The sequence below is a fragment of the Canis aureus genome, chromosome 2 (assembly GCF_053574225.1).
Source record: "Canis aureus isolate CA01 chromosome 2, VMU_Caureus_v.1.0, whole genome shotgun sequence".
Classification (NCBI taxonomy): domain Eukaryota; kingdom Metazoa; phylum Chordata; class Mammalia; order Carnivora; family Canidae; genus Canis; species Canis aureus.
Genome location: NC_135612.1, coordinates 3,654,273 through 3,669,774, shown reverse-complemented (window position 1 = coordinate 3,669,774; position 15,502 = coordinate 3,654,273). Strand labels below are relative to the sequence as shown.

Genomic DNA, 15,502 nt, shown 5'->3' with positions numbered 1-15,502 from the left:
ACACTGGGTTAAGGTCAGTCTTAAGATGGTAACTGACATAGTTCCTGCCTTAAGGAATACTTTTGAGGAGTGATTATATAAGTGCTTATAAATTCTTCTGGTAAGTATGTACATTTTATATATATTTGTTTTTATTTTTTTATTATTATTGTTTTTTTAAGATTTTGTTTATTCATTCATGACAGAGAGAGAGAGAGAGAGAATGAGAGGGAGGCAGAGACACAGGCAGAGGGAGAAGCAGGCTCCATGCAGGGAGCCGGATGTGGCACTCGATCCCGGGACTCCAAGATCACTCCCTGGGTGGAAGGCAGGCACTGAACCACTGAGCCACCCAGGCATCCCTATATTTGCTGTTATACTTCAATAAATACTGAAAACTTTCACTATGATGGAGTAACAGGGTCTGGATTTGCCCTCCCACCTTCAATATTAAAAAGTCAGATGTAATACAGAAAATCATGGTTTTCAAACATGAGATAATGGTTAGTGCCAGGACTGTAATCCATGAGAGAGGGAGCCTGTGATTACCTTAGTTTTCTGCCTGGAGAGACTACAGCAGGTAAGGGAACCCAAACAGAGCCTGGCAGTTTCATGAGTTGAAAGTCCAGGGAGGCCAGGGTGGCTAGAATTTGGGGGACAAAGTAATGAAGAGAAGGCAGCTGCAAAGAAAGAGCTCTGGAGTTCCGCAAAGGGCTTTCTTCAAATCTTCATCTCTCTAATCTCTGAGTAAGCATGCATGTGAAGAAACTACCCAAGGCCAGGAAATGAACCAACAAAAAGGAATAGAAACAAGCATAAACATCACTCAAACTAATGCATAGCTAAGAGTAGGTCATGTTCACACCAGCCCAGACGAAAAGATCTCCTAATTCGTGAGACATTAGGTAGGCCTCTCAAATGACTGTTGCCTTAGTGGTGAGGCCACATTAGCTCTAGGCTAATGACTATTATGACTGTTCTGGGGCAAATCAGGCAAAACTTCAAAGCAAACCTCTAAATGATCAAAACAAATTTTAAATGTCCCTAAACAAAGCCTGACAATAGTTAGTGAAAGCAGCAAAATATAAAACTCAACAAAATAAAATTCAAAATGTCTGGCATCCAATAAAAAAATTACCAGACAGGGATCCCTGGGTGGCGCAGCGGTTTAGCGCCTGCCTTTGGCCCAGGGCGCGATCCTGGAGACCCAGGTTCGAATCCCATGTCGGGCTCCCGGTGCATGGAGCCTGCTTCTCCCTCTGCCTATGTCTCTGCCTCTCTCTCTCTCTCTCTCTGTGTGACTATCATAAAAAAAAAAAAAAAAAAAAATTACCAGACATGTAAAAAGCAGGACAATAGGATCCTTAACTAGGAGAAAAATCAATCACACGTATTTTTAATCAAATAAAAACATTAAAACAAGTATTTTAAATATATTCCATATGTTCAAGAAGGTGGACGAAACATGAGCATGATAAGAAGAGAGATTGAAGATTTAAAAACTTTGGAACTTCTGGAGATGAAAATACAGTGTCTGGAATGAAATATGAAAACAATAAAAAGCAATATCTGAGATGAAAACTACATTGGATGGAATTAGTAGCAGATTAGATACTACAGAAACAGAGATCACTGAACCTAAAAGACTAGCAATAGAAATTACCAACAGAGAGAAAAAAATACTAAAAAATTAATAGAGTATCAATGACCTGAGGAAGCATATCAAGCAGTGTCATACACATGTAGTGGAGTCACAAAAGGCAAAGTGGGCTGCAAAATCAGGGAATAAAAACTTCCTGAAGGAATGTTTTCCCAAGTTTAATGAAACCTGTGAACCCACAGATACAAGAAACTTAACATGCTTCACGAAACATGAAGAAACCCAACACTTTGATAAGCAGCATCGTGGTCCCCCAGAGATAACCATGTCCTAATCCCTGGACCCTGTGAATACATTACCTTATATCTTAAGATGGGAAGATTATCTGAACCACTGGGGAGAACCCAATATAAAGTTTTTATAAGACCCAGGCAAAAGAGAGAGAGAGAGCGGTGACAGTGGGACAGAGGTTGCGGTAATGCAAGGAGCAGGCCAGGAGCCAAGGAATGCAGGCAGCCTCTGGGAGCTGAAAGAGGCAAGGAGCAGGACGCCCGGTGGCTCAGCGGTTGAGCAGCTGCCTTCAGCTCAGGGCAGGACCCCGGGGGTCCAGGGATCGAGTCCTGTGTTGGGCTCCCCCCATGGAGCCTGCTTCTCTCTCTGCCTGTGTCTCTGCCTCTCTCTCTCTGTGCGTTTCATGAATAAATAAGTAAAATCTTAAAAAAAAAAAAAAAAAAAAGGCAAGGAGTGCATTTTCCCCTAGAGTGCCTAAAAGAGAGAAGCCCTGATTATAGGTCTAACAGACTGCTTTTTAAATTTCTGATATATGGAACTATAAGATGATACATTTGTGTTTTTTAAATTGAAGTATAGTTGACACACCAAAGTTTTGTTGTTTTAAGCCATTAAGTTTGTCATCATTTGTTGCTGCAGTGATAGGAAACTATATAAATACCCAAGCACATCACAGAGAAATTACCAAAAATAAGTGATAAACAGAAAAATCTTAAAAGCAGCAAGAAAAAAAAAAGCACATTGAATGTTGAAGAAAGAAAACCTTTTTCAAGAAAAGACTGTACATATGTAGAACTGTAAAATTTATGACAATATGACCACAGCACAGAGGGGTGAGAAATGAAGGCATACTGTCGTGTAGTTCTGAAAAGACACTGACATGGTACAGTATTGTTTAAAGGTATACTGTGGTAAGGTGAGGATATATATGATAAACCCCAGAGCAGGCGTCGGCAAACTAAGGCCTGTGAGCCAAATTTGTTTTGTAAATAGTTTTACTGGAACACAGCCAAGCTCATCTGTCTTCATAATCTGCATGGCCCACAAACCCTAAAGTATTTATTCCCTGAACCTATAGAGAAAAATTTGTCAACCCTGCCTTAACTACTAAAAAAACAAAAAACAAAAAACCCATAAAACACGTATAGCTAGTAAGTTAGCAGTGGCGATAAATAAGAAACATAAAAACTTAATCCAGGGCGCTTGGTTGGCTCAGCGGTTGAGCATCTGCCTTGGGCTCAGGGCATGATCCCTGGGTCCCAGGATCAAGTCCCGCAGCAGGCTCCCTGTATGGAGCCTGCTCCTGTCTTTGCCTCTCTCTGTGTCTCCCATGAATAAATAAATAAAATTGTAAAAACAAAAACAAAACTTAATCCAAAAGTAGACAGAAAAAGAGGAATAATCTCCACGCTGCATCCCACACAGCTGAGCATGCTAACCTTGAACTTTCTTCTCCCCCTTGGTTCCTCCTCCGTCCTTTTGGCCTTCCTCTGCTCCTTTCTTAAATGTTGGCTTCCACCTACCACACTAGCTTGTCAGTCGCTTGCCCCACGCATCCCCTCTCTGCACCTGCAGAGGCATCTTCTGTTCAGTCATCTTCTGTGCTGTTCCGTGCGTCCCGGCCTTTGCCTGTGACATTCCTTCTCCGTGGGCCTCCTCACTTCACCTCTGCTCCTGCCCTCTGCCCCTGCTAATTCTACTTAATTCTAGCTCAAACTAGACTTAGACATGATGTCACTCACCCTGCAAGCCCCACGCCGCCCCACCTGTGCCACAGCCTCTTTCTGCCACTAAAGCACTTACTGCGCTGAATCAGAATTACTTAGTTACTTGTTTTCCTTCTCCATGAGATTCTTGGATCCTTGAGGTCAGGAATAATGTCTTTTTTTTTTTTTTTTTTTTAAATCCCTGATACTTCTATGGAGTGGGTGTTGAATAGATATTCATTAAAATAAATGGAAGATGAAATCAATATCTACTTATAAAGCAAGATATTATAAAATAATAACAACAGAAGCTAACATTTTTTGTTTTGTTTTTTGTTTTTGAAGCTAACATTTATTAAAGGACACTTCTATGCCAGACACTGTCCAATGTGCTTTACATGCCTTAGCTTATTTAATTTTTATAGTAACCCTATTAGGTAGGTGTTAATTCTCATCTTCACTATTTGGTAGGTTAAGTCTGTTTCCTAAAGTAGTGAAGAGATGACCAGCATTGGGACCTAGGCATTCTGATGCCGCAGCCTATTTCTGGAATAAGAGCTGAAAAAAAGAAACCTTTCCAGATTGTGCATCCTACCCCCTCAATTTACTGCCGAGATTCACAGAGCCAATGTGTCTTGACCTCCACAAATGATAACCAAATGTTCAGAGATATTTATAAATTCTTTGTCTTATTTAGCTTTAATGGTACCATGTGATTACAGTCGAGTTACGGGGAGCCTGCAGATAAGAAAAGCTGCTTCTCGGAACTAGTGTCTTAATGAAAGAGTGCAATGCGCATAACTTAATAAGGGTATGGAAATCCTTGGAAGAAAGATGGTGCCAGAGATAGAGGAAGAAGTTTCATTCAAAGAGAAGTTATAGGTGAAAGAAAACCAGTAGAAATGTTTGTGCTGAGAGCTGGAAGTGAAGGAGAATAGAGACAGAAATCTAACGATTTTGTTATCTATAAACAAACACTCATAATTGACACTGTATGAACCTTTTTTTTTTAAAAGATTTTATTTATCTATTCATGAGAGACACTGAGAGAGGCAGAGACACAGACAGAGGGAGAAGCAGGCTCCATGCAGGGGAGCCCGACCCGGGACTCGATCCTGGGTCTCCAGGGTCAGGCCCTGGGCTGCAGGCGTCCCTAAACCACTGAGCCACGGGGGCTGCCTGACACTGTTATGAAACTTATTTGTACTTGTGCTTATTGCAAATGTCATATCCTAAAAATCTATATGCCAGAGCCCTGCATTCCTAGCCATTCCACAGTAGTGAGGTTTTGTTTTTTCAGCTTTGAAAATAAATAAGATGGATTCTGAGATTGGCTGTTTTTACCACCCCCTAAGTAGAATTTAAAATTTTTATGTTGTATTTTGGAAATAGTTACGTTTTATTACTTCTTAATAAGTGATTTTTTTTTCTATCTCAAATATTTCTATCTGATGAGAAGATACTTTTAGCAAAATAATCCTGTATAATAATTCTAATGGTGAGGCAGGTAATATTAGTTGCAAAAGACAGGTAGGATATGTTCTGCATTCCCAGTGTCCTAACATAAACAGATTATTAAAATAAGTTGCAGCTGAGACCTAAGAAATCAATGCAGACAAAGCAGAGAATTTCTCAAGAGTAATTTCATATTTATAGGTTACAAAGTCTTGTGGGTTTATACTAAATTTTTGCCTAATGAACTTGCAGCAGAAAGATTCCCCAGCTTCCCAAAGAATAGGCCACTTAGGCGAGTTCAAACACTGAATGTTAAATTAGAAACGTGATTTTGACTTTGATCATGATGGAAAGGGATATAGTCTTCTATTCTTTATTCTCAATTTATTATTCAGTCCAATTGTCCATTGGAGGTAGTTTTCAGATTTAAAGAAAATATCCATAGTGACAACCATATATTAAATAAAAATTACGTTTTAAAGGGCATTTGGATCCTTTGTCCACTTTTTTTAGAAAGTTAAAAAAAAAAAAAATTCCTTTAAATGAGTACACATTTCCCATCAATGAGTATAGTTCTCAACTTTCCCAGGCCCAAGCACTTTTAGTCCTCTGGGACCCACTTCGGCGGGATTAAACACCAATCTCTCTTCTTAAGGAGATAGGCTGTGGATGCTTACTTTTTATGAGGCAATAACTGCGGTCTCTACTGAATAAACTCAGGACTGAGGTATTTATAGGAAATAAACTCAAGGCTAAAAAGCTAAGGGTGTTTTTAGCCTAGGATAGGATGATAATTGAGTATTTCCAGGAGTACACCCTCAGGTTAACTCTATCATGCTCAACTGGCGTGTGTCTCCACCTTTCCATCTTTCTTCAAGATCTTTATTGACTCTCTCCCATTTAGAAGGTGGCTGAAAATTTTGTCGTAAATTTCTCATTTTTTGCCATAACGAATGCTTTATTTTTAAACTGTCAGCCCTTAACCCCGCTGGAAGCCCGCTAATTTTTAGGTCATCACACAGCATTCAGAATGCAAAAGAAAGGGCTTGGGTCTCCTTTTCCTCAGCTATAAGAAGCACGGGGAAAACCTTGATTGGAGCCCTTGATTTAAAACCAATTAAAAACTATTGTCATAGGATAAGGAAATAAGCGAATTTAAAACAGCCTCAAGCTCTGTCCTTTGGGGAAATTGATTCGGCTGTTTATTACCGTTAGCTTATTTTAATTCTGAAATCCAGTTTGTTACCTATATAAAGAAAATGGGCTCTGTAAATAAAATGGGGTCTCTGCTTGCTTTCGGCTACATCGTGAAAAAGGTAGCTGAGCAGATTTTACCACATCTGAAGGGTGTATTGAAGATGGTCTGATAGAACAACAACAACAAAAACAAATAACAAATAAAAGGGACGCCTGGGGGGCTCAGCAGTTGAGCACCTGTCTTCGGCCCAGGGCGTGATCCTGGAGACCCGGGATCGAGTCCTGCATTGGGCTCCCTGCATGGAGCCTGCTTCTCCCTCTGCCTGTGTCTCTGCCTCTCGACCTGTGTCTCTCATGAATAAATAAATGAAATCTTTAAAAACAAAACAGAACAACAACAACAACAAAAACAAAATTACAAGTGTGCCCGCGCAAGCAGTGCATTTTGAAAAGTCATTAAGATGGCTCTCCAAAGAGACCAGAAGGTCCTCCAGAACAACTGCAGGCTTTCAGGTTTGCAAAGGGTGATCCAGTCACATGTGCACATGCATTCCAGATGCCTCCAGCGTGAGTAAAAACAGCGACAGTTTATTTGACAATAGTTAGTTATTGTCTAAGACAATGTTTGGTTGGCCCGCTTGACGCTGCAGATGTTTTTTAGGTGACTCTATAACCCATTCTAGTATGTTCTTAGAAATGGATATCGTTTCTGTTTCTTTTTTATATTATAGGGGTTCCTTAAGTGGGAATTTAAAGGATGAAAGCTAATTTGTTCTATGATACAGTTTCAGTAAGGCAGAAATCCATTTATTCATGAAATAGACTGTTCTAACACAATAAGGAACATTTCTGGTAATTACTTGTTTTGAGTTGATTCAGATCCCGTAGCAGATGCTGTCAGTGTCCCACTGAGATCCAAGAGCTAACGGGAAGCTCCTCCGTCACTTCAGTAGTGGTTCCCATACACACCGAGGTAGGTTCCCTTCAGCAGCGGCAAGTGTCTGCATCTCCTGCTCAGCCCACGCCTGCTGCAGGCTAGGAGAGCCAGGGAACTCATCTCCTTAGGAACAGTGGTCAACTAGAGGAGGGTGACAGTTGGTGAGATTAAGATTAATACCCCAGCTTCCCCAGCCCTCGGCAGGTCAGTTCTAGTCTCTCAGAGCTCCCTGGAGGGCTGAGGCCACAGTGATGTATTAGCGCACCCTTTCTCCTCGGCCCTCCTTTCTCTGCCCTACCTCCTCATACGTGGGCTTCTGAGATCACCTCCCAGAGGAGCTTACATACTTCCAACCCCTTGTGTCCCGTTTCCTTTGAGGAGGAGCCAAACCAAGATAGACGGAAAACATTGGCAAATTCTTGATAGCACCTTTCGCCCTGCCTTTCTTTTTACATCTAGTTTGGTGGTTAAAATCACGAGCTTTTGTACTAAGCAGGCCTAGATTGATTGTTTTTTGTTTGTTTGTTTGTTTGTTTTTTAAGATTTTATTTGTTCATGAGAGACACACACGGAGAGGCAGAGCCGGATGTGGGACTGGATCCCGGGACCCTGGGGTCATGACCTGGGCCGAAGGCAGACGCTCAACTGCTGAGCCCCCCAGGTGTCCAGGCAGGCCTAGATTTAAATCCCAGTTTTCTGTCTACTTCTGTGCAATTTGGGGGCACATGTCTTAACCTCTCTGAGTTTCAGTCTGTCTATAAAATGGGGATAATAATAGTACCTACTTTAAGGTGCTGTGTTTTGTGTCTATTAAGTTAGTTAATACATGGGATGCCCTGGGGGCTTGGGGGTTGAGCACCTGCCTTTGGCCCAGGGCATGATCCTGGAGACCCGGGATCGAGTCCCACATCGGGCTCCCTGCATGGAGCCTGCTTCTCCCTCTGCCTGTGTCTCTGCCTCTCTTTCTGTGTCTGTCATGAAAAGATAAATAAAAGTCTAAAAAATAATAATAATAAATAAATAAAATAAATAAAAATTAAAGTGTAAAGGGGGCACTTGGGTGGCTCAGTCAGTTAAGCATCTGACTTTGATTCAGGTCCTGACCTCAGAGTCCTGGGATCGAGCCCCGTGTTGGACTCCACGCCCAGAGGGGAGTCTGCTGGTCCCTGTCCCTGTGCCCCTCTCTCACACTCATGTGCACACACTTTCTCTCTCTCTCTGTCTCTCTCTCAAATAAATAAATAGAATCTTCAGAAAAATGAAGGTGTAAAAGCTTTTAAATTGCACAGGACATTACAAATATACTGTGTCGTCTTTTACCCGAACTGTGGTTCTGATACCTGGTGGGCGGGTGCCTGCAGGTCCCTGGAGAGCGTGGGGGGCTGCTGGGGGGGGCGCCTTGCCTCCGTGGCCCCCACAGCCCAGCCAGTTCGGAGCCAGCTGCTGGCTGGGGAGCTACATGAATCCGTCTACACCCGGTGCGGTGCTTTGCCAGGAGGAGGCTTCCCCAGATCTGCAGGCACTTTCCTGCTCGGCAGCTCGGCCTTCTTGAGGCCTCTTGCTGGGCTCGCCTGTTGGGCCCCGCAGATACGAGCTCCTTGGTCCCGGGGTGGGCGGGGGATTCCGATGTCCTGGAACCCTGCTGACTCTGAGAAATAGGGGAGCTTCCCCCTCGGGGTGGCAGCAGCGGCCTTGCCCCCGGCCAGTTCTCCACCCGGCCCAGGCCTGTCCCTCCTTCGTGCTTCCCCCAGGACCACGGTGGGTGGCCCCGCCAGCGCCCGCCGACGCCCGGGTGCTCAGAGCGGGGCTGAGTCTGCTGCCGCGAGGGCCGACCCGGGTCCCCGAGGGCGAGGAGGGGGCGCCCCGCGGTAGGACGGACCTGTCGCACGACGAACATGAGCACGGAGACATTTCAAAGCTCCGCCCTGGAAGACGGCTGAGCCCCGCAGGTCCCCTGGAGCGGCGGCCGGGGTGGGGGTGTGCTTCGTGCTTCCCCTGCGCCCCGCGCTCCCTGCCGGGCCGTGTCCCCCCGCCTAGAGCCGGGTCTTCTCCAAGATGCTCCAGGACGCCCTTCGCCGGCGTTCACTGCCACGAGGCTCGGGACGCGGAACACGGAGCGGCCTGCGTAGCACACCCCCTTCCCACACGCCGACGCCCCCCACACCGTGGAACACGGGGTGCGGGGGGCCAGCCCGCAGCACCCGCCTCCACCCCTCCCATCGCTTCTCGGCCTTTGGGCGAAGAGCAGGTGCACCCGGGCCCCTTCCCATCTTCCTTCCCGAGGACAGAACTGCCTCCCTCAAACTCGTGCAACTGTAGCTCTGGGTGGGAACCTGCTTCCCCCCTGAGAGAGGGCGCCTCCTTCATCCTCCTCCATCCTCCTCCATCCTCCTCCATCCTCCTCCATCCTCCTTCATCCTCCTCCATCCTCCTCCATCCTCCTCCATCCTCCTCCATCCTCCTCCATCCTCCTTCATCCTCCTCCATCCTCCTCCATCCTCCTCCATCCTCCTCCATCCCGCGGTACTGTTTGCAGAGCCTCTGCAGCACTCCAGGGCTGGCTGAGCAGCCTCGTCCCCACGGAGGGCCATGTCCCAGGGCCCTGGTCACCCCCTTCCGTGGAACCTGAGGAAGGTCAGAGCTCCCTGGGGGGCTGAGCCCAACGGTGATGTATTAACCCACCCTTTCCCCCCTGCAGGGGAGATGCAGTTGCTGTGACAGCCAGGCCAACAGTGATGATCAGGCGTGCGCGTGTTGGTGACTCTGTGATTGCAAGATGCCATCAGTTGTTAGTGGCAGCCCAATATCAGAGATGTTAAAATGTGCAAAAGCCCTCAGAATAGATGAAATATCCATTTGATCCTCAACTCGTAAGTCACTTCTGTTAGCCCTCAAGTGAGAAAATTGAGAAACAAAGAGGTTATTGAGGCGCTTTGTTATTATGAAGTAGGTCTTTTTAAAATGCACTTGGTCTGGTTCCAGTGGTTACCATCCTAACCATTAAGCTCTCCTTGTTGTTTTAGACTTCCTTTATTGCCACATAATAATCATGTTATAGCTGTTTAATATTCCATCAAAAGGACAAACCAGAATTTAATTAACCATTATCAAATAGTAGATAAGTAGATTGCTTCTAATTTTCCATCAGAAAATAGGCAATTAACATATCAATGCATATGGCTCTTCATGACCCAAAGGGCTACATTTTGTTTTCTAATAAAAATACAATATTCTAGAAATTTTGGAAAATACAGAATTTATAAATACGCAAACAGTAGTTACTATAATTTCATCATCTAGAGGCAATCAGTGCCAACAGGGTGGTGAGTTTCTTTTCAAATTTTTTCCATAGATCTTTTCAAGCTGAGATTATAATGGAAATGCCTTCCTGTGTTCTGCTTTATTCTCTTAGATTATTGTATTAGTTTCCTGTGGCTGCCATAACAAATTGCCACAAAATTTGTTTTCTCAAAATATTTATTCTGTCCCAGTTCTGGAGGCCAGAAGTCCCAAATCAGGATGGGGGCAGTGTCACGGTACTCCCTCCTTTAGGACTGACCAAAACATGTTGCTTTTATAATGTTCTAAGATTATAATCATAAACGAAGAGAATGACAACCAGTTGGGAATATTGGTGGCTCATTGCATTGTCTTCAGGAGCTAGACATACTCCCCGCTCCTCACGCAAACCTGGAACCTAGCACAGTGTGGCTGGAACAGACTCGGCGCTCGATAAATGTTTTTGAATGAACAGCCTGACAAGGGAGGCAGTGTTTTCCATTGCGGGGCAGCATCATTGTTTAGGAAGTTTTTCACATATAGAACCCACTGAAATAGTTATCTTAAAATATTCGCCTTTCTATTCTGTTCCCCTAGCATTCTCCATGAGATATTGATTCATTAGATAGAAAAAGGGGCGCTTATTAAACTTATAATTAACCTTTTCTCTTGACGTATAATTAGCTAGGCTATATGAGATGCTAAAGGCTGCAGTGTCTGAGAAAAGGAGCATGAATAAGGATATTTTTGTTTTACCGAGCTTGGAATAATATAGTCATTTATTTTCATTGAAATATTATTAATCTGATATGTTTTTCTTTTAAAATGGCTAATGATCTTCTGAACAACTTCAGATAAATTATTCTAGTTCAATCCAGGAGTAAGAGATCTGGTTTTAATTTTTTTCCACCAAAATTGTTAAGATTCATTTTGTTAAGATAATTTTATTATTTTAATCTTCATTTTGTTAAGATAATTTTATTATTCATTTTAATAATCTTCATTTTGTTAATCTTCATTTTGTTAAGATAATTTTATTATTGAGCTCATATCATAATTCAGGATTACACTGTCAAGAGGGTAACATTTTAGATGAACCAAATAAATCTTAAAGGAAATATGTATTAAAATTTATATTGAACTAGAACTTAGAAGGGTTTGTTTTGCACTGTGTTGCAAGCAAACTTTTACCAACTAATTAATTTTTAAGAGTTCTCCTTTATTTAGGAAGAAACATCTTTCCCCTCAAATATTAATGGTCTACCCTCAAGAGAAAGAAATGCCTTATAGTAAAGAAACAGATTATAAAGCATCTAATTTTTCACTTACTTGGAAAAAATTTTAATTGACTTGCCAAATGAGATATGAGAGGTTCTTACTCCTAAACTTAAAATGACTCACATTCTCTGTGTTGTCAATAATGTAGACATCCAACCTCCCTGCCAAACTGTCTTTTACTTTATAGTTCTTGGGCTTCTCTTGTGGAAACCTCTCTGACATCACTTAGGATATGAATAAATATTTTCATATATTCTACTTTGTCATGTCATCTAATTATGGAGGCTAAAACAAGCTACTGGACCTCTGGTTCAAAGCATCACATTTCTTTATTGATGCTATGCTAAATCACACTTAAAAAAATTCTTTTATATTCACTTTCTAAAGTTTAAACCAGAAAAAGGAGACCTTTGTAGTAGACTTAGTCTTCTGTTGCTTCCAACTTATTTCTCACATAGGAGCTTTCCATATAATTATTGTAATTATTTATACTATCACTAATCTTTCATACATACAACTTATGTTCTGCTAATTCCCCTCCCTTCTTGCTAGTTAGATATAGGTGATCTTTTGCCTACAGGCTTTTATTATGGTCTTCACAACCCTCCTTTCCCATATTTGCTTTTCCCTATCTTTTGAATAACATTTATTTATTTATAACATTTATTTATTGTTTTCCATGATTTAACAATTGTCACCAGAGTGACTTTCATAGTACACTGTTTTAAAACATATTTTAACAGCACAAAATATGTGAGTTGAAGTAAAAATGCAATAAAAATTAAAAATATATATAGGAAAAGAAAGAAGCAAAGTTCAGTTAGCTGAATTGTGGTCTCTTGCATGGGAAGTTCCATATTTTTCTTAAGAGACCCAGCATTAAGTCAAAGATACGCTGATCTAGGTTCTTCTTGATCTGTGTGTAAGATGAGCAGGAAAAATGGCTTGTAGTTACCTGTTCCATTATCTGTTTACCAGTAACCTGGGAATAATTCACAAAATTCTGTATTTTGACTACTATCCTTGGAAAATTTCCTGTTTCCTGCGACAGCAATGGCTTTTCTCTTTTAGAGTTGCTGATCTCAGGTCAAAGCTGATTGTTTCCCCAACCCTCTTATAAGTTTTTTTTTTTTTTTTTTTTTAATGGCATCTGTCTGTGCTTAAATATTAGGTACCAGCGCTCTTAGGAAGGAAAGCCAGGAGGATGGCAAACATAAATATCTTTTTCTCAGATACTAGAACAAGGTGACCTGGAAGATAGTCACCATATTAATGTTAATGAGAATAAACAAGGCCTGCAATACGACTCAGAGAGCAGGACCCAAATCACAGGCACAGTAGGCACTGTGGTCTGAATACAGAGATGAATGAGATGCTCCCACCCCAAGAAGCCTGTGCAGCTTCTTTTTTCCTATGAGGCTGGGAAACCCCTATGGATCGGGGGCATTGCTGTTAGAATAATGTAGTAGAACTCTCAGAAAAAGCCAGTTGAGCCTATCTTAGGTTGAGAAAGGTCAGACATCGTATGACATAAATTTTTGGGAAAAAAAAATGGGACTTTTTACAGCTAATACCATCAATGTCCAAACTTTTATCCAACAGCCCGTTTGCCACTGCCAACCTAATGTCCTCCCCACTCAATTCCTTAACCTCTGGAGATCACCCAACCTGATCACTCCTTTGAAGCTACTTCCTGTAGTTTCAACTACATTCTAAAAGGACATAATTTCCTGATTGTTAACTTAATGATAAAGTGTAGACAGATGAGCAAGGTAGTTAATAGAATGGGCTTGGAATTAACCTGTGTTTAAAATCTGAGTCTACTACTGCTTACTAACTAGCTCTGTGACCTTGAAAAAGCATTTTGAAATCTCATCTGTGAAATTGGGATAATTAAATCAATTGCATAAGTGTATCATAAGGATTAAGAGATAAAATACGTAAAGCACCTAGCACAGAGTAAGGCACGTAGTTGTCCAATAATTTCATGATTTTTATTTTTTTTTTAAAGGCTTTGAGAGTCTTTATTTCTTCGTACATTTCTACAGCAGGTGAAAAATGTCACCATTCCATACTTATGTTTTCTTTTTTCTTCTAGGCTACAAACCTTAAATAATCTTTAGTGTCCAATCCTTGGACTGCAATTCTTTATTTTCTAGGAAGCTGTTATCAGCCTTTGCCCAAAGGGATGAAAGGAGGGACTTAGAAGGAGAGAAAGTAAGGAGTACGGGAGTGGCTCAGTTGGTTAAGTGTCCAACTCTTGGTTTCAGTTCAGGGTCCCGGGATCAGGCCCTGTGTCAGGCTGAAGCTCAGTAAGGAGTCTGCTTGAGATTCTCTCCCTCTCCCTCTCTTTCCCCCTTGGCCCTTCCCCTGTGCACACTCACGTTCTTGCGCGTGCACATGCTATCAAATAAAATAAAATCTTTTTTTTTTTTTTTTTTTTAAAGGAGAGAACATTTTACCAAGTTGAGAAAAGTAACTGTCAGTGGGACAGAGCCAATCCAAGGCAACCCTTGCAGGAGCCGATTGCTGGGGCCCTATTGGCTGAGAGCATAAGAAACAATGAATGCTGTCCCCAGAAGTCAGCCTCCCCGAGTAGAGAGCAAAGTGGAGAATGGACATGGAGAATCGAATGGGAGAGATGCCTAACACATATGCATAGAAATAAATCTAAAACATGTGTAAGATGTTTGCGAAAAATGTAAAATTTTCTAAGCAGAAATCCCTGTATATGGATAAGTAGACTCGATGTTCTGAGAATGTCAATCTTCCACAAATGGATTCATAAATTCAATGTAACTTTTAAAAATACCGAGAGTATTTGATGGAAGTTTTTTTTTTTTAAGTTTTAATTTAAATTCCAGTTAACATACAGTGTAATATTAGTGTATGTATATTAGTGTATGTAATATTAGTGTATGTATACAGTGTAATATTAGTTTCAGGTGCACATTATAGTGAGTTAACACTTCCACACAAAACCTGGTGCTCATCACAAGTGCCCTCCTTAATCCCCATCACTTCTTCCACTCATCAGTTATCTGATGGCTTTGGTTCAGGGCATGATCCTGGAGTCCTGGAATCGAGTCCTGCATCAGGCTCTTTGCATGGAGCCTGCTTCTCCCTCTGTCTGTGTGTCTGCTTCTCTCTTCTGTCTGTCATGAATAAATAAAATCTTTTAAAAAATCTATAAGGAAAACCAGGGGTATCTGGCTGGCACGTTGGTGGAGAATTAGACTCTTGGATCTCAGGGTTGTGAGTTCGAGCCCCACATGGGTGTAGAGATTACTTTTTAAAAAATGTATAAGGAAAAACCAAAGAAAAGAAATGAACAGTGCCAAGACAGTTTTGAAGAACAAAGTACAGGATACTTAACCTAGAACTCTCTAGGCTAATTACAAACTTATGATAATTAAGACATTACCAAAGCTCCCAAACAAACCCATATATATATATATATATATGGGTAATGAGTAAAAGATGAGTGTTAATGATGCCAAGAAAACTGGTTATCCATATGGCATTAAAACATTTTGACAGGGCCACCTGGCTGGCTCAGTCAGAAGAGCACTCAATTCTTGATCTCGAGGTTGTGAGTTTAAGTCCCATGTTGGGTGTAGAAATTACTCTAAATAAATAAATAAATAAATAAATAAATAAATAAATAAATAAAATGTTAGACTTCCCACCTCACAGAATATACAAAAATTATTTTCAAGTGAGTTAAAGACCTAAAAGTGAGAAAAGAATATAAATATGTAATAAGTAAATGTAGGAAAA

At 41.6% G+C, this 15,502-nt stretch overlaps 1 long non-coding RNA gene across 1 annotated transcript in view; it reads left to right on the top strand.

Moving 5' to 3' along the window:
• The window catches only part of LOC144290008 (uncharacterized), a 43,271-nt gene extending 29,026 nt beyond the window's left edge, over nt 1–14,245 (top strand). The window contains exon 4 of the long non-coding RNA XR_013357891.1: nt 14,170–14,245. This is a non-coding gene — a long non-coding RNA (uncharacterized LOC144290008). The remainder of the gene's footprint in view (nt 1–14,169) is intronic.
• Nucleotides 14,246–15,502: the final 1,257 nt, after the last annotated feature.